Genomic DNA, 26319 nt, shown 5'->3' with positions numbered 1-26319 from the left:
ATAACAACATGCTGTGTTCTGTTTGCTAAAAGCTCTTCAATCCAGCCACACAGCTGGTCTGATATTCCGTACGCTCTTACCTTGTTTATCAGGAGACAGTGAGGAACTGCATCGAACGCCTTCCGGAAGTCAAGGAAAATAGCATCTACCTGGGAGCCTGTATCTAATATTTTCTAGGTCTCATGAACAAATAAAGCGAGTTGGGTGTCACACGATCGCTGTTTCCGGAATCCATGTTGATTCCTACAGAGTAGATTCTAGGTTTCCAGAAATGACATGATACGCGAGCAAAAAACATGTTCCAAAATTCTACAACAGATCGATGTCAGAGATATAGGCCTATAGTTTTGCGCATCTGCTCGACAACCCTTCTTGAAAACTGGGACTACCTGTGCTCTTTTCCAATCATTTGGAACCTTCCGTTCCTCTAGAGACTTGCGGTACACGGCTGTTAGAAGGGGGCAAGTTCTTTCGCGTACTCTGTGTAGAATCGAACTGGTATCCCGTCAGGTCCAGTGGACTTTCCTCTGTTGAGTGATTTCAGTTGCTTTTCTATTCCTTGGACACTTATTTCGAAGTCAGCCATTTTTTCGTTCGTGCGAGGATTTAGAGAAGGAACTGCAGTGCGATTTTTCTCTGTGAAACAGCTTTACAGCTTTGGAAAAAGGTGTTTAGTATTTCAGCTTTACGCATGTCATCTTCTGTTTCAATGCCATCATCACCCCACCGATATATAAAATTATTTTGCTGAATTGCGTGTAAATATTTGTAATTTAAATGCTTTCTTTTAATAAGTAAGGACATTGCTTCACTGTATGTGTAAATTTAGGTATAGAAGTCTGTTGACATTTCATTGCATTTATCTGTGTCTTACTGTGAAACTTATAAGCTCTGGCGAAAAGCCAAAAGAATTGTTATTTGCATCGACTAGCAACGATAACAGCAATGCATGTGCGTTGTAAAAATAAGTAATTGCAAAGTAAAAAGTGCTTGCTTTTTTTCTAAAATTCTTTGATGACGTTATGTTGAGGTCACTGAAAGTCATTGTTCACGTAACGAGGTTCAATACTAACACACAGTTTAACTGCGTATTTTCAAATCATTACTTGATTGTTTTTCAAAATGTAATGGCAAACATAACGTAAGAGTGACTTCTCAGTTTTTTTATCATTACAAACTCACTTAAAATTAGTATCAAAAAACGTGACAACCTTCAGTTACCACGTCAGTGTTTAATAATACATGTTTTTCTTTCCCATCATCTTGTACAGGATTTTGGATGTAAATTGCCCTAGTGGGCTGGCGGCTGTTAATTATTTCCTTTTCGTTCATTAGTGTAATTTTTTGTTCAAATGGCTCTGAGCACTATGGGACTTAACTTCTAAGGTCACCAGTCCCCTAGAACTTAGAACTACTTAACCCTAACTAACCTAGGGACAGCACACACATCCATGCCCGAGGCAGGATTCGAACCTGCGACCGTAGCGGTCAGGCGGTACCAGACTGTAGTGCCTAGAACCGCTCAGCCACTCCGGCCGGCTGTAATTTTTGGATTCATGGTCAGTGGTACCCCTTTTCTGTCCAGTGTTGTTCGTGAGTGAATGCACAAAATAACTTTCATTTTTTCAAATTATAACCCCGTTCGGTTCAATTACTTTTTATTTTTAGTAGACTTTTACATCGGAAGGGTCTGTTGTACACTTCCCTACTACTTATCGGTGTTATTTCTTCGGGAAAGCTAACCTTGTCCAATGAGTAAAAATCCATAAGGCATACACGCGATCCACGGTCGTATTTTATATCGCAAGCAGGATAGGCCGATTAGTAAGGGGGAGGTTACAAGTGTAGCCATGTATGGAAGTGAAACATGGGCGATAAATAGTTTATATAAGAAGGGACTAGACGCTTTCGGAATGTGGTGCTACAGAAGAAAGCTGAAGACTAGATGGGTAAATCACATAACTAATGAGGAGGTATTGATTACAATTGGGGAGAAGAGAAATTTGTGGCACAATTTGACTAGAAGAAGGTATCGGTTGGTAGGACATGTTCTGAGGCATCAAGGGATCATCAGTTTAGTATTGGAGGGCAGCATGGAGGGTAAAAATCGTAGAGGGAGACCAAGAGATGAATACGCTAAGCAGATTCAGAAGGATGTACGAGCTTGCAGTAGGTACTGGGAGATGAAGACGCTTGCACGGGATAGAGTAGCATGGAGAGATGCACCAAACCAGTCTCTGGACTGAAGACCACCACAACAACTATTCTGACACATACATGGCCATCTACTGATCAATTTCATCACAACAATAGGGCGATGTATTTTACGAAGTTGCGCTGGGTTTACATTCGCCAACGACATACACTTCCACAATCGAAAGAGGAAGAAGGGAGTGAAGAATAAGAAGAGGAGGAATTTGATGACAAACACGATGAAGTTCCAAGCAGGAATCGCCCCAGAACACAACAGTCTGTTCCATCACCAACAGCAAAGAAGTTCTGTCCTAGAGAAATTGCTTCAGGCTGTCAGGATATAAGGGTTTCACATTTGTTCAGTCTGCTAACAGCAAAATATATCTCTGTTTCACGTGAGAAAGGATCTGCTTATTTGCAATTCCATAAAAATAGCAGAATTTTGAAAAAAGTCTTATGATAATTCTACTTGCAATAATAAAACAGCATTTTTTGGTACTGACGTAAATATATTTATATATTCCAGTCGTCAGTTTATAATCTCTGAAAATATATTGTCATTAGATAAGAAACGTATCTGAGTTCTGGTACTGTATATACAGGACGAGTCACTAACTATTGCCACCAAGAATAACACCGAAAGTATGATAAGAGCTGATAAGTTTGTGGGACATAAGTAGCATGGAACAACGGGGGTCGTAGTATGACGTTGGTTTTTTGTTGCTAAGTGGGGTCGTCTCAGAGATATGAAGGCAACTTCGTTTTTTTAAAAGGGATGCTATAGTTTGGTACTTATTTACTAATAGCGGCCATCGAGACAAATCCAGTGATGTTTAACAGTAAAGTCTTTGAAGGTCAACGAAGGTCACAAAGTTGGCATGAACGGTCATTTACAGGCGGTGTTCGAAATGATGACCACTGTTATCAATGCAGTGCTGCAATCTTCTTATCATGGATTGAGTCGTATTCCTTACCACTTATCGAAGCACATGCTCTGACAATTCTCTCTCGCATATCTTCGGATGTATTTGGAACGTCTTTATAAAAAATGTCTTTTACGAATCCCCACAAGAAAAAATCCAGAGGCGTCAAGTCTGGCGGACGAACTGCCCACGACACATTTCCTCCACGTCCAATCCAATGATCTGGGAATTGTCTCTGCAACTCATTTCTAGCCATCAGCGAAAAATGATTTCCTTCGATGAAATAGGGGCCTATAGTTCTGTCCTCCAGAATCCCACATCATACATTCACTGCCCACGGTTTTTGGTGTGCAACTTGCCGCAGCCATCATGGATTTTCGGTTGCCCAATAATGCGTGTCATGCAAATTAACATTTCCATGGTTCGTGAATGTAGCCTCGTCAGTAAATAAGAAACAAATTAATTAATGAGTCATCCCTCTGAATCTGAAGTTGAGCCCATCGGCAGAATTCAATGCGACGCATGCTATCCATACCAGTTAATTCTTGGTGGAGACTGATATGCTAAGGATGATATTTACTGCGATGCAGAACACAAACAACACTACTCTGGCTCATGCCAGATTCCCTTGCGATTTGACGCCAACTAACACAAGGATCTCGAAACACAGTGGCAAGAGTACCAATTTCCGTTTCCTCGTTAGTGACTTTCGTTTGCCGGATATGTTTCGGATGCGTTAAAGATCCAGTTGTTCTCAATCTATCATACACTTATTTAAATATACGACACGTAGGGTGAGTACGTCGAGGATATCTTTCAGGGTATAAGTCTCTAGCTCTCACTGAATTTCGATGGCGTTCTCCGTGAATGAGAAACATATCGACTTGTTCTTCGAAGGAATACATCATTCACATTCGCTTGATTCGACGATACTAGACTTACCGTTCCTATTAGTGTTGTATTGCGAAACCATCGAATTGTGTTTACATGTCCACGTTAGATGGATACACCGTATTCGGCGAATATTTACTATTTGCACGAAATTGTGCTAAGCGAATTCTCTGAAAATTATTTCGAGCAGTTAGTTCATGAGCCTACGCGTATGATAAACGGTTGTGAAAACACACTTGACCACTTTAGCAACAAATAATCCTGAGTTAATAACGAGCATAAAAACTGATACAGGGATTAGTGAACACAGGGTCGTCGTAGCGAGACTGAAAATGTACCCCCAAATCTCCCAAAAATAAACGAAAAATATACCTATTCCAAAAAGCAGATAAAAATTCACTTGACGCCTTCCTGAGAGACAATCTCTACTCCTTCCAAATCAATAATATACGTGTAGACCATGTGTGGCTTGAATTCAAAGAAATATCATCGGCAGCAATTGAGAGATTTGTACCAAATAAATTAACAAACGACGGATTTTATCCTCCTTGGTACACAAAACGGGTCAGAATACTGTTGCAGAAACAACGAAACAAACATGCCAAATTTAAACAGACGCAAAATCCCCAAGATTGGCGATCTTTTGCAGAAGCTCGAAATTTAGCACGGACTTCAATGCGATATGCTTGTAACAGTTTCCACAACGAAACTTTCTCTTGAAACCGGGCAGAAAATCTGGCCGTATGTGAAGTATGTTAGCGGCAAAAAACAGTCAATGCCTTCTCTGCGCGATTACAATGGAGATACTATCGACGACAGTGCTGCCAAAGCAGAGTTACTAAATACAGCCTTCCGAAGTGCCTTCACAAAAGAAGACGAAGTAAATATTCCAGAATTCGAATCAAGAGCAGCTACTAACATTGTAACGTAGAAGTAAATATCCTCGGAGTAGTGAAGCAACTTAAGTCACTTAATAAAAGCAAGTCTTCTGGTCCAGACTGTACACCGATTAGGTTCCTTTCAGAGTATGCTGATGCATTAGTTCCATACTTAACAATCGCATACAACCATTCGCTCAACGAAACGTCCGTACCGAAAGACTGGAAAGTTGCCCAGGTCACACCAATATTCAAGATAGTAAGAGTAATCCACCTAATTACAGGCCCATATCATTAGCGTCGATATGCAGCAGGATTCTGGAACATATATTGTGTTCCAACATTATGAATTACCTCGAAGAAAATGGTCTATTGAAACACTTTGGTTTAGAAAACATCGTTCTTGTGAAACACAAGCTCTTTATTCGCATGAAGTGTTGAGTGCTATTGACAAGCAATTTCAGATCTATTCCATTATTTCCGTATTTCCGGAAGGCTTTTGACACTGTACCACACAAGCGGCTAGTAGTGAAACTGCGTACTTGCGGAATATCGTCTCAGTTATGTAACTGGATTTGTGGGTTCCTGTCAGAGAGGTAGTAATTGACGGAAAATCATCGACTAAATCAGAAGTGATTTCTGGCGTTCCCCAAGGTAGTGGTCATCAGAAGATCAAAACAAATTGCAAAACGATTTAGAAAAGATGTCTGAATGGCGCGAAAATTGGCAGTTGATCCTAAATGACGACAAGTGTGAGGTCATCCACATGAGTGTTAAAAGGAATTCGTTAAACTTCGGTTACACGATAAATCAGTCGTATCTAAAGGCGGTAAATTCAACTAAATACGTAGGAATTACAATTACGAACAACTTAAATTGGAAGGAACACATAGAAAATGGTGTGGGAAAGGCTAACCAAAGACTGTTTTATTAGCAGGACACTTAGAAAATGTGACAGATCTACTAAGGAGACTGCCTACACTATGCTTGTCCGTCCTCTTTTAGAATACTGCTCCGCGGTGTGGGTTCATAACCAGATAGGACTGACGGAGTACATCGAATAAGTTCAATGAAGGACAGCACGTTTGTATTATCGCGAAATATGCGAGAGAGTCTCACTAAAATGCGATGCATGATTTGGGGTGGACATCATTAAAAAAAGGCGATTTTCGTTGTGAAGGAATCTTCTTACGAAATTCCAATCACCAACTTTCTCCTCCGAATGCGAAAATATTTTGTTGACACCGACATACATAGGAAGAAACGACCACCAAGATAAAATAAGGGAAGTCAGAGCTCGTACAGAAAGATATAGGTGTTCGTTCTTTCCGCACGCTGTACGAAATTGGAATAATAGAAAACTGCGCAGGTCGTTCGATGAATCCTCTGATAGTCATGCAGATGTAGATACACGGCAGAGAATTGTCAGAGCATGTGCTTGTGCCGAAGCGATAAGGAATACCACCGAATGCATGATTAGAAGATTGCAGCCCTGCATTGACACCAATGGTCATCACTTCGAACACCGCCTGTAAAAGGTCGTTCATACTACCTCTTTGACCTTCGTTTACCTCCAAAGACCTTACTGTTACACATCATTGGATTCGTCTCGGTAGCCGCTATCAGAAAATATGTACCAAACTACAGCATTCCACAAAAAAGTTGACTTACGTATCTCTGACGCGACCCCACCTACCAACAAAAAACCAAGGTCATATTATAGCCCCGGTTGTCCCATGCAACTTTTGTCCCACAAACGTTTCTGCTCCTATCATACTTTCGGATTTATTCTTGGTGGGAATAGTTAGTGACTCACCCTGTATACTACATGCCTAAAATTTTGCTAAATCTCACCAATTTCTTAAATTTAGTGTTCAAAATGGTTCAAATGGCTCTGAGCACTATGGGACTCAACTGCTGTGGTCATCAGTCCCCTAGAACTTAGAACTACTTACACCTAACTAACCTAAGGACATCACACACATCCATGCCCGAGGCAGGATTCGAACCTGCGACCGTAGCAGTCGCACGGTTCCGGACTGCGCGCCTAGAACCGCGAGACCACCGCGGCCGGCAAATTTAGTGTTTTAGTCTTATTTTGTCCCATAATAATGCATCGGCTAAAAATATTCACTTTTCAGTCATAAAATATGAGTTCGGATCTGGGTAGGATATTGGCTAACAAACATTAATCAACAAGGAAATTCCCAGTTTTACATCAACATTTTAGGATGGGGCGGGGGGCAGGATTTGAAGAATTTGAGTAACGTTAGGAGGGGAGAGGAAATAGTCTCAAACCCTGTTAAGTCTCTGACTTATTGTAGGGGCATCATATTAGCACAATAAAAGGCTAGACTTGTAGAATAAAGAGAAGTGGAATCGGGCAATCCAAAACTGATCGGAGACGTAGAAGTGTCGTTTTCATTTCTTAAGCTACTGCCATAAGAAAAGTGCAACATGGCACAAGGAAGGGATCTGCGAATAATTCTGGCGAGGGTATCACCTTGCATTACGCTTCTACAAGAACAGCAGGGTATTTGATGGTGGATAGAAACAAACGAACATTCCGTATCAAAGAAATCTTGGTACTTTTAATGACTGTTGTATAACAAATAATATCTAGAAAACACAAAAAAGTATTTTCGGTAGTTACTGAGACTTGTTAAATAGGTCAGTTTTACGTATATGAGTCCTGCGTTACCCAGATCAAACAACTTCCATCGCGAGTCTCACACTCTGCTATCGAGGCCCATAAGCTGCCTGCGGTTATCTCATTTGACGAGCCCTGCTACTGTCAATCTGATTTCATAAATCGAGTTCCTGCTTCCACTGCCGCAGGAAATGGCGCGTGTGGTTCCTGGCAGCAGACGAGCAGTCTTTCCGCTTTAGTTAGGGCGCTGCGTTTCGAACAAAAAGCTCGACGTAAGCAGACATCCAGAAAACTTTACAAGGGATCCCAGCAGTAAGACATCGGGGTTCTAATTGGGAAAGAATTGCTTTACCAGGATTACCAATCTGATATGGAAATCTTATGGTTCCTTCTGATTTCTTTAGGTAAAATGTGTCTGATGCTCTTGTAGCCAATATGAGGTCCAATATTACTCACCTAAGTAATTTTTTTTTTGAATAGTAATATAGACAAGCTATAGAAAACCAGACAAGAGAGCGATACAAAAACTGGACATGGGACAGCAGTTGGGATCGAACACGAGCTAGAGGCTAAGCAGTCACCCTGCTCTATCATTTACGCTGTGAGAACAAATGACACTAACTGTATCTGGCGGGCAATTTGAATTTGTGCATGTAACAACCTGATTGGCTAACTGCAGTGTTAATTACCTCGGAAACGGAGCACGTTTCGAATTTTTTCTTAACGATTATTTCTCAGCACAACGTACCTTGCAACATACGCCTCGAAAACTGAATTTCGTTCTGGTACCTTCGACAGTGAAACACAGACTGTTTCTGACTACCCTATACACAGGATGTAACAAAAATGTACGTTACAAATTTCGGGACATATTCCTCACACGTAGACGGGGAAATTATGTTACATGAAAACCAGTTGGAAACGCTTTGTTTCCATGTTACAAGTCATTTTCTCCAACACACTAATTACGGGAAAAACGTGAACAGAACGCATCAGTGTATCACATAAAATTCTTTCTCAAAGCAGATGTTCAATATGCCCTCCGTGGGCGTAAACCTGCTGTCGTAGTGAATCTCAGGCTCGCTGATGTATCACCGGAGTGTTGCGTACGGTTCGCAACCTTCCATAATATAGACACGGACACTCTAAAAATCTTGTACTGGGGTTCCACACACAAGAGTTTTCAACTGCCCCCGCAAACGAAAGTCCAGTGGGTTTAGTTCTAGAGAGTGCGGAGGCCAGTAAATTGGTCCATCTCTACCTACCCATCTGTCACCGAGTCCGTTATTTTGAGGCCGACGGGACATTAACGATAAAATGAGGAGGTACTTCATCGTGCATGAAGCATATGTTTTTTCGTACAGCTAAAGGCACGTCTCCTAACACATCAGGTAGAACATTCTGTACGAAATTATGATAACTTTGTCCATTGAGCCTGGGTGAAAGAAAGTGAGGCTCTACCAAACGATTACCAACAATGCTGGCCCAAACGTTGACAGAAAATCTTGGTTGGTGGCTTGCTTCAACATTAAAGATTGAAGATTGACGTCCGCTCACACACTGTAAAATTTACGATCTGATCTCGTTGAAATTCATTGGAGAAATTGAGTTCTAACATGGAAACAAAGCGTCTTCAGATCCATGTTCACATAACACACTTTCTTCGTCTACATGTGAGGAACGTATGACGTACGTTTTTGTCACACACAGTACATAGGGTGTCTCTGGTGTTTGCGCAGATATTTACAATTTCATTTTTGCATTGTTAGTTGGAGTCAGCCCGAATAAATAGTGATCTTCAAGTCTCCCAAAAAACGCCCACTGTCGACGGAAACCGTCGGTTTGTTTCCCATTACACACTCCGTCGTCAGGCCACGAGTGGCCTACCGGGATCATCCGACCGCCGTGTTATCCTCATGGAGGATGCGGATAGGAGGGGCGTGGGGTCAGCACACCGCTCTCCCGGTCTTTATGATGGTATTCTTGACCGAAGCCGCTACTATTCGGTCGAGTAGCTCCTCAGTTGGAATCACGAGGCTCAGTGCACCCCGTTACACACAAAATAATTTTTAAAGCGGAATTTTATGCATGCATTCCATAGAGCGGTCCCAGATTAGTCTAGTGCAATATTTGTTTTAATGATACGTTTTAACAGGGACAGTGAAACTCCGTCGGCCGTTGTGGCCGAGCTGTTCTAGGCGCTTCAATCCGGAACCGCGCTGCTGCTACGGTCGCAGGTTCGAATCCTGCCTCAGGCATGGATGTGTGTGTGTGTGTGTGTGTGTGTGTGTGTGTGTGTGTGTGTGTGTGTGTGATGTCCTTAGGTTAGTTAGGTGTAAGTAGTTCTAAGTCTAGGGGACTGATGACCTCAGATGTTAAGTCCCATAGTGCTTAGAGCCATTTGGTTTTCAGTAGAACTCCAGGAATAACCTGAGCTCCTGCAGCGATAACACTGCCCTCACCCGTGCTGACTGCTACCGTCATAGACATATATACACACTACCAGAGGTTTCCATTGCCATAGAAAACACAACAACAGAAGATCGCACCTCGCAGCACCGAAACAAAGCATAAGCGGTGTAACTGAATCCGCACAAAAAAAAATGTCAGTGAAGTGCTACGTTCCAAAAATTGTGCACCTATGTGTGGAAGAACATTAATAGGGAAGTAGGAAGCAAAAAATAGTGAGTAATGATTTTAATTTAATATCGCTTAATAGCAGCAATGTAAAACATGAGAACTATTTACGACTTTGACAAACCGCTTTGTAAGAAAATTAAATTGTTCCAGAGACCGCTGGAGTAGTCCAGATGCAAAAGCCGCTAAACGCATTTTTTGTCGATTCTGAGATTGGCACACCGCTGTATAGATTTTTTCAACGCCTACACGATGGAATACGATTCAGAGTGCAAAACCATTGAAAATGACTGTAGAAAATCGTGTTCGGTTGCAAACGCCAATAGCAGCACGTTGTCTTCAGGTGCAAAACCCGCTAAATGTCCAACATTTCCAAAAACCCGCTAGTTCAACAGGCATAGTGGTCGCTGTGTCTTGTACGGATACAAACCACGCTAACACTGACATCGGACTTACCAATCCAGATATTCAAAACTATCTTTCAGTTTGTTACAGTTTTTCTTATTCATAGTTATATTGTCTGCCCTGAAGTTAACGCGTGCACAACAATGAAACCCTCTCTCCCAATGCATTGTCGAGATATACGTCCGCAAGCACAGTTAAGCTGATCATTAGGATGGTTCTTTCTTTTTTTTTTTTTTTTTTTTTTTTTTTTAGAAAATGAGTTATTTTGCGGACAGTTTAAATGCAGAAGACTGTACAAACAAAGTGGAAGTAATTGAAATTGTAGAATTCTGTAAGAAGCCGAACCCATCATAGTAGTTGCAAATAACCAGAACGAGATCGAGGGCGACTTGCGACTCTCCCTCCCGAAAAAGGCAGAGACGTCCCAATCAGTGGAAGAGAAATGTTTCCAAAACACAAACGTGAGAACATGAAAAGTATTATTAAAGCAATGTTATGCAAAGAAACTGTGCTGACACTAATTGTTATGACATAACCTCAACAAATTCGTGGTACTATCTGTGCTCCCTCTACACTGTGGCATTTTCCGACCAATTTAATGAACTGTTCTTGCAGAACTGAAACTGGTAGCTATCTGGCGACAAAATAAGAGTGTAATGCATAGCAAAACTAAAGAAAATTTGTGTTAAATGCAATAGCTCTCACAGGGAGCAAAGAGTGTGTGCGATTACACGTAGTTGTGCCACACTTTACATTTTACACTGTTGCCATATTGCTCCCAGTTTCCAATTCGCAGTGACTGCCTATTGGGGATGATTTAAGCAACTACTGGGAGAGGGGGTGTTGGCAGTAAAACAATGAAATTTTCTACCAATCATGTGATTGAATCACACCTTTTTATATGATCTAGCTTGTCCTGCTTATTACCCTTTTTATTTTAGCTGCATGTGCTGACATCTGCCTACATTTCAAGACTCGTGCAAACCCAGCTCAAAGTCAACAAAATGAAAATTGATGCGTTCTACACCAGTGTGGAAGTAAATACCGAGCGTGAAATAGTTCTGAACTACAACTGTCAGTAGACTCTAGTACTACCAGAGATGCCAGATCAAGTGGCCTATTATTTCCATCATATGTAACTTTACAATCTGTCAGGGCTTCTTGCAGTTCCCCCAGAACACCCACATGGTGTTTCCATACATTTGGTTGGAACATGAATACCTCAAAGGGTCAAACCAAATATTATCAATAGGGCGTCACAGACTAACTCGCCTAAACTTCAAAGGAGCTAACAAAACTACGGTTGTTTTCCAGCGAATACTGGGGTTAGAAGTAAAACAAAGTGGTGATCAGCATGCTGTGACACTTTGTTTCTTCTTGAAGCTCGCCATAACCCAGAAGAAACAGAACTGTCGTTCACAATAGGGGCCAATCATTTGTTCCACTTGAGAGGGATTTTGGTAATAATGAAACACAAATACGATGAACGTCATTGGGGGGACTAGTCCTATACGTTCAACACATTGAGAAATTTGCAACAATAATACATCTTGGACAATATGAATATCCTGTTCAAGATAGAAAAAATATACGGAAGGCTCAGTGAAAGTTACTGGTAACTGGCATTTCCAAATTCAAAAAGTAAAAAAAAAAAAATAAAAAAATCATGTTCAAGAAAATTTAAAACAAGAAGATTTGCTTAGTCGGTGAAGAGCCTTTCTACTGATTTGAAGCTGCAGGGGGGAAGGGCATCGTGAAGGGCGAAAAACATTCGGCAAAGCAAATGGCCCAAGATCAATCACAGCATGTGTAGATCGTTCAGAACCCAAACTTGGAGACACCAAAAAGCTTTTGGAGTTCCACTTTGGTGAAGACTGGGCCACCAATGACAAACTCAAATTCTACACTGAAGTGTTTGACGACCAGGACAGCACTCGTAAAGTCGCTCCTGCCGCTGCCGACCCTCATAACGAGGAAGATGCTGAAAGTCCTTCTCTGGAAAGAAAGAAATAACATCATCAGGCTCAATAGGTCCAAGTATTGACAGATATAGAGTACTCACAGTGCTACAAATCAATATTTTCAGAATTAGGAATAAAATACTAGAATTAGAGCATTATTGTAAAAGCAGGAAAGTGGATGTAGTTTGTGTATTTGAACACTGGTTAACTGAATGTGAAATAGATATTTTTGTTCCTCAAAGGTATGTTGTGGCCAGCATTATGTGTAGAAAAGAGAAAAAAATATTGGAGTTGTAATTTTTCTCAAAGATAGTATGAAATGCACAAAAGTTGATGTAAGCCAGTTTTGTTCTGAAGTAGATCGTGAGTTAAGCTGCATGAAGCTGATAGACGAGAGTATGATAGTTCTAAGTCTCTATACATCTCCAAATGGAGCAGTGGAAGTATTCTTGAAAAATTTTGAACTTCTCGTCAAAAAAATATTAAAGTAAAAAGAAAAATCACTACCTGCAATGACTTCAATACAGAAATGTCAAACTGTGACAAGCAAGTACCAAGAACTTTTTCCAGTATCTTAAGTTCATTAAATCTATTCTGAACAAATAAAGCCGGCTTAGATAATATTATTGTAAACTTCTCTAGTGAAAATCTTACAGGTATACACTCGCGCGCACACACACACACACACACACACACACACACACACACACACATCCATCCGCACATATACAGACACAAGAAGACGCCTTTACAATGTCTGCTTGTGTCTGCATATGTGCGGATGGATGTGTGTGTGTGTGTGTGCGCGAGTGTATACCTGTCCCTTTTTCCCCCTAAGGTAAGTCTTTCCCCTCCTGGGATTGGAATGACTCCTTACCCTCTCCCCTAAAGCCCACATCCTTTCGTCTTTCCCTCTCCTTCCCTCTTTCCTGACGAAGCAACCTTAGGTTGTGAAAGCTTGAAATTTGTGTGTGTGTTTTTTATTGTCTCCTATCAACATACAAATGGTTTCGTTTGGTAAGTAACAGCATCTTTATTTTTAGATATAAACATTTAGTATTCCATATTGACTCCAAATTGAGCTGAGGAGAACTCATAAGTCACATTTGCAAAATAATATCAAGGGTAACATACCTAATGTGGAAACTGAGAGATTTAGGTAGTCCTAAATATTTAAAATTGAAATCTTTGGGACTGCTCCAGTCTCGCATTTCTTACAGACTGTTAGTATGGGGCCACTCCATACATATAGTTGATATACTGCAGATACAAAAGAAGTTGCAAGAGAATTGTGTAGGGCATATAGAGGGAAACATTCCCTATGGGAAAAATATATCTAAAAACAAAGATGATGAGACCCACCAAACAAAAGCGCCGTCAGGTCGATAGACACACAAACAAACACAAACACGCACACAAAATTGAAGCCCTCACAACAAATGGCCGCCCCATCGGGAAAGAGGGAAGGAATGGGAAAGGCGAAAGGATGTGGGTCTCAAGGGAGAGGGCAAAAAGCCACTTCAATCCCGGGAGTGGAAAGACCTACCTTAGGGGGAAAAAAGGACAGGTATACACTCGCGCACACGCACACATATCCATCCGCACATACACAGACACGAGCAGACATTTGTAAAGGCAAAGAGTTTGGGCAGAGATGTCAGTCGAGGCGGAAGTAAAGAGGCAAAGATGTTGAAAGACAGGTGAGGTATGACTGGCAGCAACTTGAAATTAGCGGAGGTTGAGGCCTGGCGGATACCGAGAAGAGAGGATATACTGAAGGGCAAGTTCCTATCTCCGGAGTTCTGACAGGTTGGTGTTAGTGGGAAGTATCCAGATAACCCGGATGGTGTAACACTGTGCCAAGATGTGCTGGCCGTGCACCAAGGCATGTTTAGCCACAGGGTGATCCTCATTACCAACAAATACTGTCTGCCTGTGACCATTCATATGAATGGACAGTTTGTTGCTGGTCATTCCCACATAGAAAGCTTCACAGTGTAAGCAGGTCAGTTGGTAAATCATGTGGGTGCTTTCACACGTGGCTCTGCCTTTGATCGTGTACACCTTCCGGGTTACAGGACTGGAGTAGTTGGTGGTGGGAGGGTGCATGGGACAGGTTTTACACCGGGGGCGGTTACAAGGGTAGGAGCCAGAGGGTAGGGAAGGTGGTTTGGGGATTTCATAGGGATGAACTAAGAGGTTACGATGGTTAGGTGGATGGCGGAAAGACACTCTTGGTGGAGTGGGGAGGATTTCATGAAGGATGGATCTCATTTCAGGGCAGGATTTGAGTAAGTCGTATCCCTGCTGGAGAGCCACATTCAGAGTCTGATCCAGTCCCGGAAAGTATCCTGTCACAAGTGGGGCACTTTTGGGGTTCTTCTGTGGGAGGTTCTGGGTTTGAAGGGATGAGGAAGTGGCTCTGGTTATTTGCTTCTGTACCAGGTCGGGAGGGTAGTTGCGGGATGCGAAAGCTGTTTTCAGGTTGTTGGTGTAATGGTTCAGGGATTCCGGACTGGAGCAGATTCGTTTGCCACGAAGACCTAGGCTGTAGGGAAGGGACCGTTTGATGTGGAATGGGTGGCAGCTGTCATAATGGAGGTACTGTTGCTTGTTGGTGGGTTTGATGTGGACGGACATGTGAAGCTGGCCATTGGACAGATGGAGGTCAATGTCAAAGAAAGTGGCATGGGATTTAGAGTAGGACCAGGTGTATATGATGGAACCAAAGGAGTTGAAGTTGGAGAGGAAATTCTGGAGTTCTTCTTCACTGTGAGTCCAGATCATGAAGATGTCATCAATAAATCTGTATCAAACTTTGGGTTTGCAGGCGTGGGTAACCAAGAAGGCTTCCTCTAAGCAACCCATGAATAGGTTGGCGTATGAGGGGGCCATCCTAATACCCATGGCTGTTCCCTTTAATTGTTGGTATGTCTGGCCTTCAAAAGTGAAGAAGTAGTGGGTCAGGATGAAGTTGGATAAGGTAATGAGGAAAGAGGTTTTAGGTAGGGTGGCAGGTGATTGGCGTGAAAGGAAGTGCTCCATCGTAGCGAAAGGAAGTGCTCCATCGTAGCGAGGCCCTGGACGTGTGGAATATTTGTGTATAAGGAAGTGGTATCAATGGTTACAAGGATGGTTTTTGGGGGTAACATACTGGGTAAGAATTCCAGGCGTTCGAGAAAGTGGCTGGTGTCTTTGATGAAGGATGGGAGACTGCATGTAATGGGTTGAAGGTGTTGATCTACGTAGGTAGAGATACGTTCTGTGGGGGCTTGGTAACCAGCTACAATGGGGTGGCCGGGATGATTGGGTTTGTGAATTTTAGGAAGAAGGTAGAAGGTAGGGGTGCGGGGTGTCGGTGGGGTCAGGAGGTTGATGGAGTCAGGTGAAAGGTTTTGTAGGGGGCCTAAGGTTCTGAGGATTCCTTGAAGCTCCGCCTGGACATCAGGAATTGGATTACTTTGGCAAACTTTGTATGTGGTGTTGTCTGAAAGCTGACGCAGTCCCTCAGCCACATACTCCCGACGATCAAGTACCACTGTCGTGGAACCCTTGTCCGCCAGAAGAATGACGATGGAACGGTCAGCCTTCAGATCACGGATAGCTTGGGCTTCAGCAGTGGTGATGTTGGGAGTAGGATTAAGGTTTTTTATGAAGGATTGAGAGGCAAGGCTGGAAGTCAGAAATTCCTGGAAGGTTTGGAGGGGGTGATTTTGAGGAAGAGGAGGTGGGTCCCACTGTGGCGGAGGACAGAACTGTTCCAGGCAGGGTTCAATTTGGATAGTGTCTTGGGGAGTTGGATCATTAGGAGTAGGATTAGGATGATTTTTCTTCGTGGCAAAGTGATATTTCCAGCAGAGAGTACGAGTGTAGGACATTAAATCTTTGACGAGGGCTGTTTGGTTGAATCTGGGAGTGGGGCTGAAGGTGAGGCCTTTGGATAGGACAGAGGTTTCGGATTGGGAGAGAGGTTTGGAGGAAAGGTTAACTACTGAATTAGGGTGTTGTGGTTCCAGATTGTGTTGATTGGAATTTTGAGGTTTTGGAGGGAGTGGAGCTGGAAGTGGGAGATTGAGTAGATGGGAGAGACTGGGTTTGTGTGCAATGAGAGGAGGTTGAGGTTTGCTGGAAAGGTTGTGAAGGGTGAGTGAGTTGCCTTTCTGGAGGTGGGAAACCAGGAGATTGGATGGTTTTTTAAGGTGGATGGTGGCATGCTGTTCTAATTTGCTGTTGGCCTGTAGGAGGATGCTCTGAACAGCCGGTGTGGATGTGGGAGAGGAAAGATTGAAGACTTTTATTAAGGATAGGAGTTGACGGGTGTGTTCATTGGCTGAGTTGATGTGTAGGTGAAGGATTAGGCGGGTGAGGGCAATGGATTGTTCAGTTTGGAACTGGTATAGGGACTGGTGGAAAGAAGGGTTGCAGCCAGAGATGGGAACTTTAAGTGTGAGGCCTTTGGGGGTAATGCCAAATGTCAGACAAGCCTGAGAAAATAAAATATGGGAGAGTAATCTGGCTAGGGCGAAGGCATGTTTGCGGAGAGAATGTAAATCAAACTTAATGGGGTCGTTGTGGCGGTGTTGTGAGTGTGACATGGTATTAGAACGTGGGAAGTGTAACATGAGGCTGAAATGAAAATGAAAATAAAAATATATGGGGAGAGATAAAGGTGAACTAGAAAGCAACTGGAGACCTGGTGTGAAAAAAGGCGAAAAAGTGTTGGTTAGAGCTGGGCTATGTTGATCCTGTGGTAAACTTGTGTAGGTAGACAACGATCTGCATAAAGGTTAGGTGGTTGTGTTGCCGTCAAAACACGTTAAAGGGTGGAGAAATTCGGGAAAAATTCGAAAAAACTACGTGTAAATGTATTAAAAGGAGTGATTTTGTGGTGGCAGATTATAAAAATGAGGCTAACAATTGTCTGACGAAGAAATAATGACGTTAAAACCTATGGGAAGCGGCTAAAAATGATCAGTGATGTGAGAAAAACGGAAATGGAAATAAAGCAAAAGTTATTAGAACTAGCCGAAATGGTTGTTTAATAGGTGAAAGGAACTGTTTGTGAACTAGAAACGGTGGATTTTATAGCAGCGGTAGTGTTGAAAGCAGAAAAAAAAATTTTGGTTATGGTTTGGAAGTGGGTTACGTATTATTACGTATTATTGAGTATATATCGGCGGGATAAAATTGTATAGTAGATTACGGTAAAAGGGAGAAGGTGAATACAAAGTGAAACTGCTGGCAAAAACAGAAAGAGAGAATAAGACGACAGAAAAGATTTCGAAATGCAACAGTGACAATAACAAACGTAATTTTTGGGTTCAAATTAATGCTATGAATATAATAGAGGGAAACATTCCACGTGGGAAAAATATATCTAAAAACAAAGATGATGAGACTTACCAAACAAAAGCGCTGGCAGGTCGATAGACACACAAACACATTTGGTGGCGGGGGGTGGGGGTGGGGTGGGGAGTCGTTCCGGTTCCGGGGGCGGAGGGACTTGCCTTAGGGGGAAAGAACCGCTCCCGGGATTGGAATGACTCCTTACCCTCTCCCTTAAAACCCACATCCTTTCGTCTTTCCCTCTCCTTCCCTCTTTCCTGATGAAGCAACTGCTGGTTGCGAAAGCTTGAATTTTGTGTGTCTATCGACCTGCCAGCACTTTTGTTTGGTAAGTCTCATCATCTTTGTGTGTGTGTGTATATATATATATATATATATATATATATATATATATATATATATATATATATATATATATATATATATATATATATATATATATATATATATATACTATAGCAGATATTTCTGCCTGAAATACTGTGGCCAGCTTCACTAGAGAGACTGCAATCTCTAGTCTAGGGTGTACCCTGCATGCCCTGGCCCCAGCACCTTCATGTGTTTATGACCCATCAGTAAACCAGACTATGTCTCCTGAACACTGTTGTCATGGTTCATTCTTCCACTGAGACATTCTTATAATTTTTATATTTAAAGCTTTATAGATGCAGCTGGAAGTTATTATATGGTTAGCTGACATTTCCCCAACCATTCCTATATTTACTGTGCCCACTATATTGGTATGAGATCCTGGATATCCTAAAGGCATCCATTTGTTTCTAGTTTTTAACCTGTATGCTCCTGTCACTGCCTCCATTGCAAGCCAAAGATGTAAGGTGAGCACGTCCAGCATGGTCTCCATTCCAGCAGTGGATGTGTTAACTCTGCCTGTTATAGCTGAGCAGGCCAGTCTCTGCAGCTAGCCAAACTGCTTAGCAGCCACCCCATGTTGTACTTTATTCCACCACATTGTAGCCCCATAAATAACCATAGGTCTTATTACACTGCTGTATATCCAGTATATACTTTTGGGGTTTGGACCTCAGTTTTTACCGGAGATGCTTTTAGTACTCATAAGAGAACCTTTTGCCTTGGAACATATATTCTTTAAGTGGGGGGTTCATGATAATTTCTCATCCATGATTACCCCTCAATACTTCACCACATCATTTACTGACAGAGTTTCATCGAGGAACCTGAGATTCCAGTATGTGTGCTGGATATGCTTCATTGTAAATGGTGGTACCGCATTTCCTTGGGACTGGCCCTTACATCCTGTTTTCTGAACCAAATTTGCACGATGTTCTGTGCACATTGGCCATTGTTCTGACAGTACTGTCAAATTTGTCAGGTATTACTGTGAATAATTCATCTGCATATCCTTGACAAAAGAAGGCTCTAACACTTTAACTCTTCCAACAGTGCATTCACCACTAGGTTCGACAATAGCAGGGACAAAACCCCTCCTTGTGGACACCCCCTGGTGGTGTTGATCACCATTTCCTCATACATCTTGGTGGCTTCTACATCTGTTCTTCTTAGCATGGTCTTAATCCACCTGCCTGTGATGGTCTCAGTGCCATGCTCCTATGCAGCTCTAACCATAGATTCGAAGGTCATACTGCTAAAAGCCACCTCAATATCCAAGAAATGCAGAAAACAGTTTCCTTAAAGTGTAAAGCTTTTCCCACAAGCTGGTGAATGCTCTTTCACATGACTTTTCTGTTTCATATGCATGTTTGCTTACAATAGATGAACCACAGTTAGCACATTAACCAGTTTTTCTAATGTTTTTAGAAGAAAGGAGGGCAGAGTTATCAGTGTCATATCCTTAGCCTTTATAGGATCCATTCTCTTTAGCTTCAGAATGAAAACCCTCACTGCACACCAAACATTAGGAATGATTCCTGCTGCTAGTCTGACCCTAAACAGTCTATATAGAAATCTAATTAAACCCTCTTCTGCTCGTTACAGTAGAGGTGGAAAAATTCCATCTGGGCTTGGTGACTTGAATGATTGAAACATTCCCACAACCCACCGTATTTTTTTTAATCAACACATTCTCTGGCAGACTACAGTTTTCTCTTTGACTACCAGTAAACTAGTGTCACTCAGGGACTGACTCTTGGCCTGTGTTATCCGCCAGGGTGCACTGAGGGAAGCGACTCTTGAGGAGCACATCTAGCATCTCATTCACTGACCTTGTATGGCCACCTCATTGATTAGTTGGTATTCTAGTGAGGATTTTATGAAGTGTAGCACAAGTAGCTGTACCTTCGACTTCCTCAAACAATCCTTTCCTTGCTTGATTGCAAGGCTGTATTTGACAATGTCCTCCCAATATTTTTCCCATTGTCCTTTCTTTGTTGCTAGGTTGAACAGTCTTCTTAATTGCTTGCTTTGCAATTCCAGGTAGTTATTCCACCAAGGCATATTTCTGTTTGTGCACTTCTTGATAATTAGATAATTTTTTATATACCAGGTCATAATGGCAGATGTCATTGCATCTGCTATTTCCTCAAAACCTCCTGAATTCCTTATCAAAGGTTTGAGTTCAGATAAGCAAGAGTTTAGTTCTGTCCTATATGAGTCCCAGTCTGTTTTCCTAGAGTTCACACAAATAATTATCTAACATACACTTCAATCCCAAACTTAAATAAATGTGGTCAGATAAGGATGAATCCAACGTCACAAGTCATTGTTTGACATAACTACCCCTTAGAGTACCATACTCCAAAAAGGTATGTGAATTACTTCTTCCCTTCATCTGTTCCTGATGGTAGATTCCCTACCCCTATTCAACATTTCCAAATTACTCTCTAGTAGATCTTCAAGTAGGTGTTAATCGCTGCTCTCTGTGCTGCTGCTTCCCGACACCAGGTTGTGGGCATTGGCGTCACAATGAATCAACAGTTGTTCATTCTGCCAAGAGCAGCTGTATACTAGTCTCCTCACTTCCTGTGGAGGAGAAGTATAATCCTCATAATGAAGGTAAACTGAGACCAACACAATTTCTCTCACGCTTCTTTCCTCCCACTGTTTCATCCTGGTGGTCGCAAAGTTCCTGAAATGGAAGTCTGTCATTCACCTGAACAAGAGTCCATTTTTTACATAAATGCAAGTTCCAGAGTTCTTTAGATTTTTAGGATTAATCAACAACAGAGGCCCGAAACACTACCTTTATATAGGTAAGGTTCCTGGATCAGGTCCACATATACCTCCTGTCTTCCCAGACAATGGCTAAGAGTGGCAGTTGCTCCTTTACTGTGTTGCAAATTTGTCTGATCAATTCCAATGTCTTTGATTATCCTGACAGTAACCTGCATGAACCCTAAGTACAGTTTCAGATCCTGTTCTCACACTGCTGTCAGGGGATTTTCACCAACTTCCACCACTAGGGTTTGGCCATCCAGTACAACCTTTTGGCTGATTACTCTCCAGTCCAATGTTAAGACCTTCTGATTCTGTGTTGGTACTTTTTTGAACAGTCTTAGCATTATAATTTTGTTTTATATGTCATGTTCCACTGGACCAAATTGAGGAGCAAGTCTTCATGGTCATGGAATGAGTCAATACATTAAATTATAAAATGAAAAGTGTGTGAATCCTATGCAGATTACAAGCTGAAGATTAGATGGGTAGATCACATAACTAATGATGAAGTATTGAATAGAACTGGGGAGAAGAGGAGTTTGTGGCACAACTTGACAAAAAGAAGGGACCGGTTAGTAGGACATGTTTTGAGGCATCAAGAGGTCACAAATTTAGCATTGGAGGGCAGCGTGGAGAGGGCAAAAATCGTAGAGGGAGGCCAAGAGATGAATACACTAAGCAGATTCAGAAGGATGTAGGTTGCAGTAAGTACTGGGAGATGAAGCAGCTTGCACAGGATAGGGTAGCATGGAGAGCTGCATCAAACCAGTCTCAGGACTGAAGACCACAACAAGTTTAAATAAACATAATCAACAGCATAACACAGGAATTATTTTAATTTTTTAATTTTTTCAGGAGTGCATCAACAGATTAGAAAGAGTTAGCCATGAGGAAACTCTTCAGTTTAGACTTAAAAGTGTATGGATTAATGCTAAAGATTTTTGAATTCTTGTGGCAGCTTCTTGAAAATGGGTGCAGCATAACACTGCATGCCTTTCTGCACAAAAGTAAAGGAGGTGCATTCCACATGCAGATTGGATTTGTACCTAATATTAACTAAGTGAATGCTGCTAACTGTTGGGAATAAGCTGACATTATTAACAACAAATAATATTTAAAAAAGTATGTGTTGAGTGGCCGCTGTCAGATTCCCAGACTGCAAGACAACAAGAGGTTCATAGGCTTATGCCACATACTGCTCAAACCACCCATTTCTGAGCCATCCCAGGAAATAATACCATTTGTCATAAGTGAATGAAAATAAGTAAAGTAGACTATTTTTTGTGTGGAACTATCACTTATTTCAGATACTATTATTATGGTAAATAAAGATGCATTTAGTTCTGAACAAATTCCGGAACACTGGCTTTCCACTACAGCTTGCTATCTATCTGAACACAGATGGAGAGAAGATAAGGGCTGCAAATGGGGAAATCCATTGACATAAGTGACTTGGACAAAGGGCAGATTATTATATTACACAAAGCCTGTGAATGAATATCTTGAAAACGGCAAAGCTGGCTGAATGTCCATGTGCTACTGTCATGAGCATCTATGGAAAGAGGACTGTAGAACTACCACCAGACACTAAATGGTTGGATGTTCATGAATCTTCACAGAATGTGGGGTTTGGAGGACTGTGTGCTCTGTAAAGTAGACTAGATGGTGAACTGTGGCATCTCAGTTGATAGAGCAAAATGCTAGTGCACGCACAAGTATTTTGGGGCACACCATTCACTGTACCTCGTTGAACATGGAGCTCTGCAGCAGACTGCCCATTCGCGTTCACATGTCGACCCAACAACATCATCAATTATGACTACACTGAGCATCAGGATTTGACCATAAATCAATGTAAACATGTTGGCTCTTCAGGTGAATCATATTCTTGCTACATTAGGTCGACGATCATCTTCACAAATGCTGTCATTGAAGTGAATGAGGGCTCGAACTGTGCAGCGTGGCATGGATACAGGCTGGCGGTAACAGTATTATGGTTTGGGAGACATAATCCTGTGCTTGCATGGGACCTGTGGTAGTAGGCTACTTGAAGACACACTGATAGCTGCAAATCACCTGTATCCCTTCATGCTTGATGTCTTCTCTGACGGTGATGTCATCTTCCAGCAGTATAACTGTACATGCCTTGGAGCCACAACCATGTCACAGCGGTTTGAAGAATGTCGTATTAAATTCACACTGTTGTCTCGGCAACCAAATTTGCCTGATGTAAATCCTATGGAACCCATCTGGGTCACTTTCGAGTGCCATCACCCCATACTGTGGCCAAACAAGTGGTGTATCATTTGAGACATACAGAGGTGAGCAAGTGTTCCTGGACTTACCCCAGTTCACTGCTACTAGTGCCGTATCACCATAACGCATCTCTGCATAGGATACAAGTACTGAACCATAATCAAAGGATGAAATTAAAAATTAAAGTAGCTTTTCCAAATTTTGTCAACATATGCTCCAGTATATTAATGTCTAAATTGTCAAATCTCAGAGTGATTGGATGAATATCTTCCCCTAAATATATAGTTTTAAATAAAAAATAAAAGGAACTGGCGCTAAATAATAAATCAAGAAAGCCAAGAATGGGACATAATATGTAAATGTACGTCAAAATTAACTTGTACAAGTCTCAAGTTGATTAGAGCAATATTTTGGTCAGAATTCATGTTTTTAAGAAAAGTTGAAGGCGCTAAATATTAGACTTAGAAAGATGAAAAATCGTATGAAGCATCAGTCTGGTATGAAAACCTGAAGTATGTGGCTCCATTAAGCTACCTCTAATAGTTTTTGAGTACTTACTGAGAATTAAATTTGCAACAAAAACGTCCTTATTTATAGTAGATTAAGTATCAGTTATGTTAATGCTAGAAATTTTTGATTACAGCACTTGATTAAACTGATTAAATAATAGAGCTGTAAAAAGTTTCAAGACTTTGATATAAATAACATTCAATACAAGGTCTCTTAAAGTTGTAATTCAGGGGTCATGTTCTACTACCAGTTCCATTCTAAAAATTCTAGACAGCAGAGTTTAAATGTGGATGAGCTAAAACTTTTTTTTGTGATTGAAGCCTACTTAGCTCCATTCATACAAAAATTATGAAGATTCTAAATTGATTCATGATAGTGTTATAAAATTTTGTGGGTCTGAAAAAGTGACCATTTAGAGTCTACTACTGGGACACAGAGCGTATGAAGACAGGTGTTCCCTTGGCTATCCACTGTGGCTGGATATAAATACAGCCTGAGAGGCAATCACTTCCTGCCAGGGCTTCCGCCAGTCAAAATCCTGTGAGAACCTATCCCATGAAGAGGGACAAGGAAATACCTAGGGGTTACACTAAACTGCAGGCTCACCTGGAAGCATCACATTCATGATGTCAAAGGGAGAGCAATAGGACACCTTCACGCCCTGTATCCACTGCTAAACTCACAGTCATCATTGCCACCGCAACACAGCATCACGAGATACCTAACATTGATTCACCCACTGTTACAGTATGTGACTGTGGTCTGTGGGAAAGCCGCAGATGTTCACATTGTGACTCTGCAGCAGATACAGAATCATGGCCTGAAGACTAACACCCATCTTCCGAGGCACTATTCAACATGCCAGCTCCATGAGGACACCAGGATCCTGCTGCTCTGAGATAGGATCTGTGCCACCACCAGGAGGTTCTACGAGGAAGCGGATCACTCCCACAACCACACCACTGACCCACCACACATTGGGTTGACCTGCTGATGGATTAAGTTTTACTAACCCCCCAGCAGAGTTGTTTACTTCGTCTTTATGTATCCACCAGCAAGGATGAGTCAAGAATCCGGGTAATATTTTCTCTCCCCCTTAGAAAGTGCAAGAATGACAATTCTGTCTACACTGCATCATCTTGAGCCCAGGACCCGGCTTGTCATATAGGGTCAGCACCAGCAATCACTTCTCTTCTCTTCTCTTCTGCGTAAGTCAAACACCAGAGTACATGCTGCCTCAAGGCCGGTGCTGCCTCGGAAGTCATAAAAAAGACAGGCTGCAACTAAACACATATTTTCAGTAATAATAGAAAGTGAACTCGCAAGGACTGTGCACCATCCTGGATTGCTTAAATTTTGTGGAAGTAATTCTTTTTCAGCAGCCCACAATGAAAACAAAACTACATGGCAAGTCATGAGATTATTTTCCACTTTTGTGGCGAGCAATTAACTTTGATTGCTAGAAGTCAGGGTGAAAGACCATTTATTGGGAAATTGCTGTAGAGGTTGCCTCTGAACTGCTCATAGTGCTGTTTATGATAAAAAAATAAGATTTGTTATTAGTGTTGTCATCAGGAATATTACTATGGTGTGCATGTGAAAGTTTATCAAATATATCTATCACTTAGAACTCAAAATTTTCATTTATAATCATAGATCTAAGTAACTAGAGAGTAGAAACATTTCTTTCACTGGGCAAGACAAGAATGTGGACTTGCAGACTGGAAGCTATGGTCAGTATGTTCTCCATCACTGTCTGGCTGACCACAAAAATAGTTGTGCAGACATCAAATGCCACACACCTTCACAAACCTACCAACAAACTGTCAGATTCCTAATATACGTAATCAGTAATGGAAAAACAAGCCATTAAGCAGGTGTTCATAATGTTTTGGCTCATCAGTGTATATCACCTGTGATATGAGTTACAATCTTGGAGAGATGCTCTACCAACCGATATGTGTCGATTTTTTGTCAGCCATAGTCATCTTCTGAAACCTCTAAAGCACTTGTAACTTGCCAGCCTTATTGGATCGCCAGTGCCATGTACTCATCATGTGTTTCAGGAAGTTTATTTTCATCTTGCCTACCACTACTCCAACTTACATCTCTACTGTTACAATCTCACAATCAATGATTTCTGAAGAGGGCTGCATTTTGGAGTTTCTAACATATTATTAATCCATTATTAATTTCTTATTATTGATACTGCTTTATCTGTAATTGTGCATAAGCTGAACCAGATTTTTAACAGGCAACATATCATATATGCATTCGGTAAAACAACAGAGAGAGCTTCTGAATTGAACAGAGACAGTTATGCTCATTCCATAGGTTGAAGATACTGTTGGCACAAACCCTTTGTGCTCACTTATTTGGTTCACACTAATAACAGAACCTCCTGCTACATAATATTAAATGACAGCCTTGTGTAATTATTTCGGTTTATTTTCCTACTCAGATCTTGAATGTCTTGTTCTCCTCATTTGACAAACAGTGATAATTATTTTACTTGT

This window comes from Schistocerca piceifrons, chromosome 4 (assembly GCF_021461385.2).
Source record: "Schistocerca piceifrons isolate TAMUIC-IGC-003096 chromosome 4, iqSchPice1.1, whole genome shotgun sequence".
Classification (NCBI taxonomy): Eukaryota; Metazoa; Arthropoda; class Insecta; order Orthoptera; family Acrididae; genus Schistocerca; species Schistocerca piceifrons.
The sequence above is the reverse complement of the archived record's forward strand: the minus strand, read 5'-3'. Positions refer to the sequence as shown.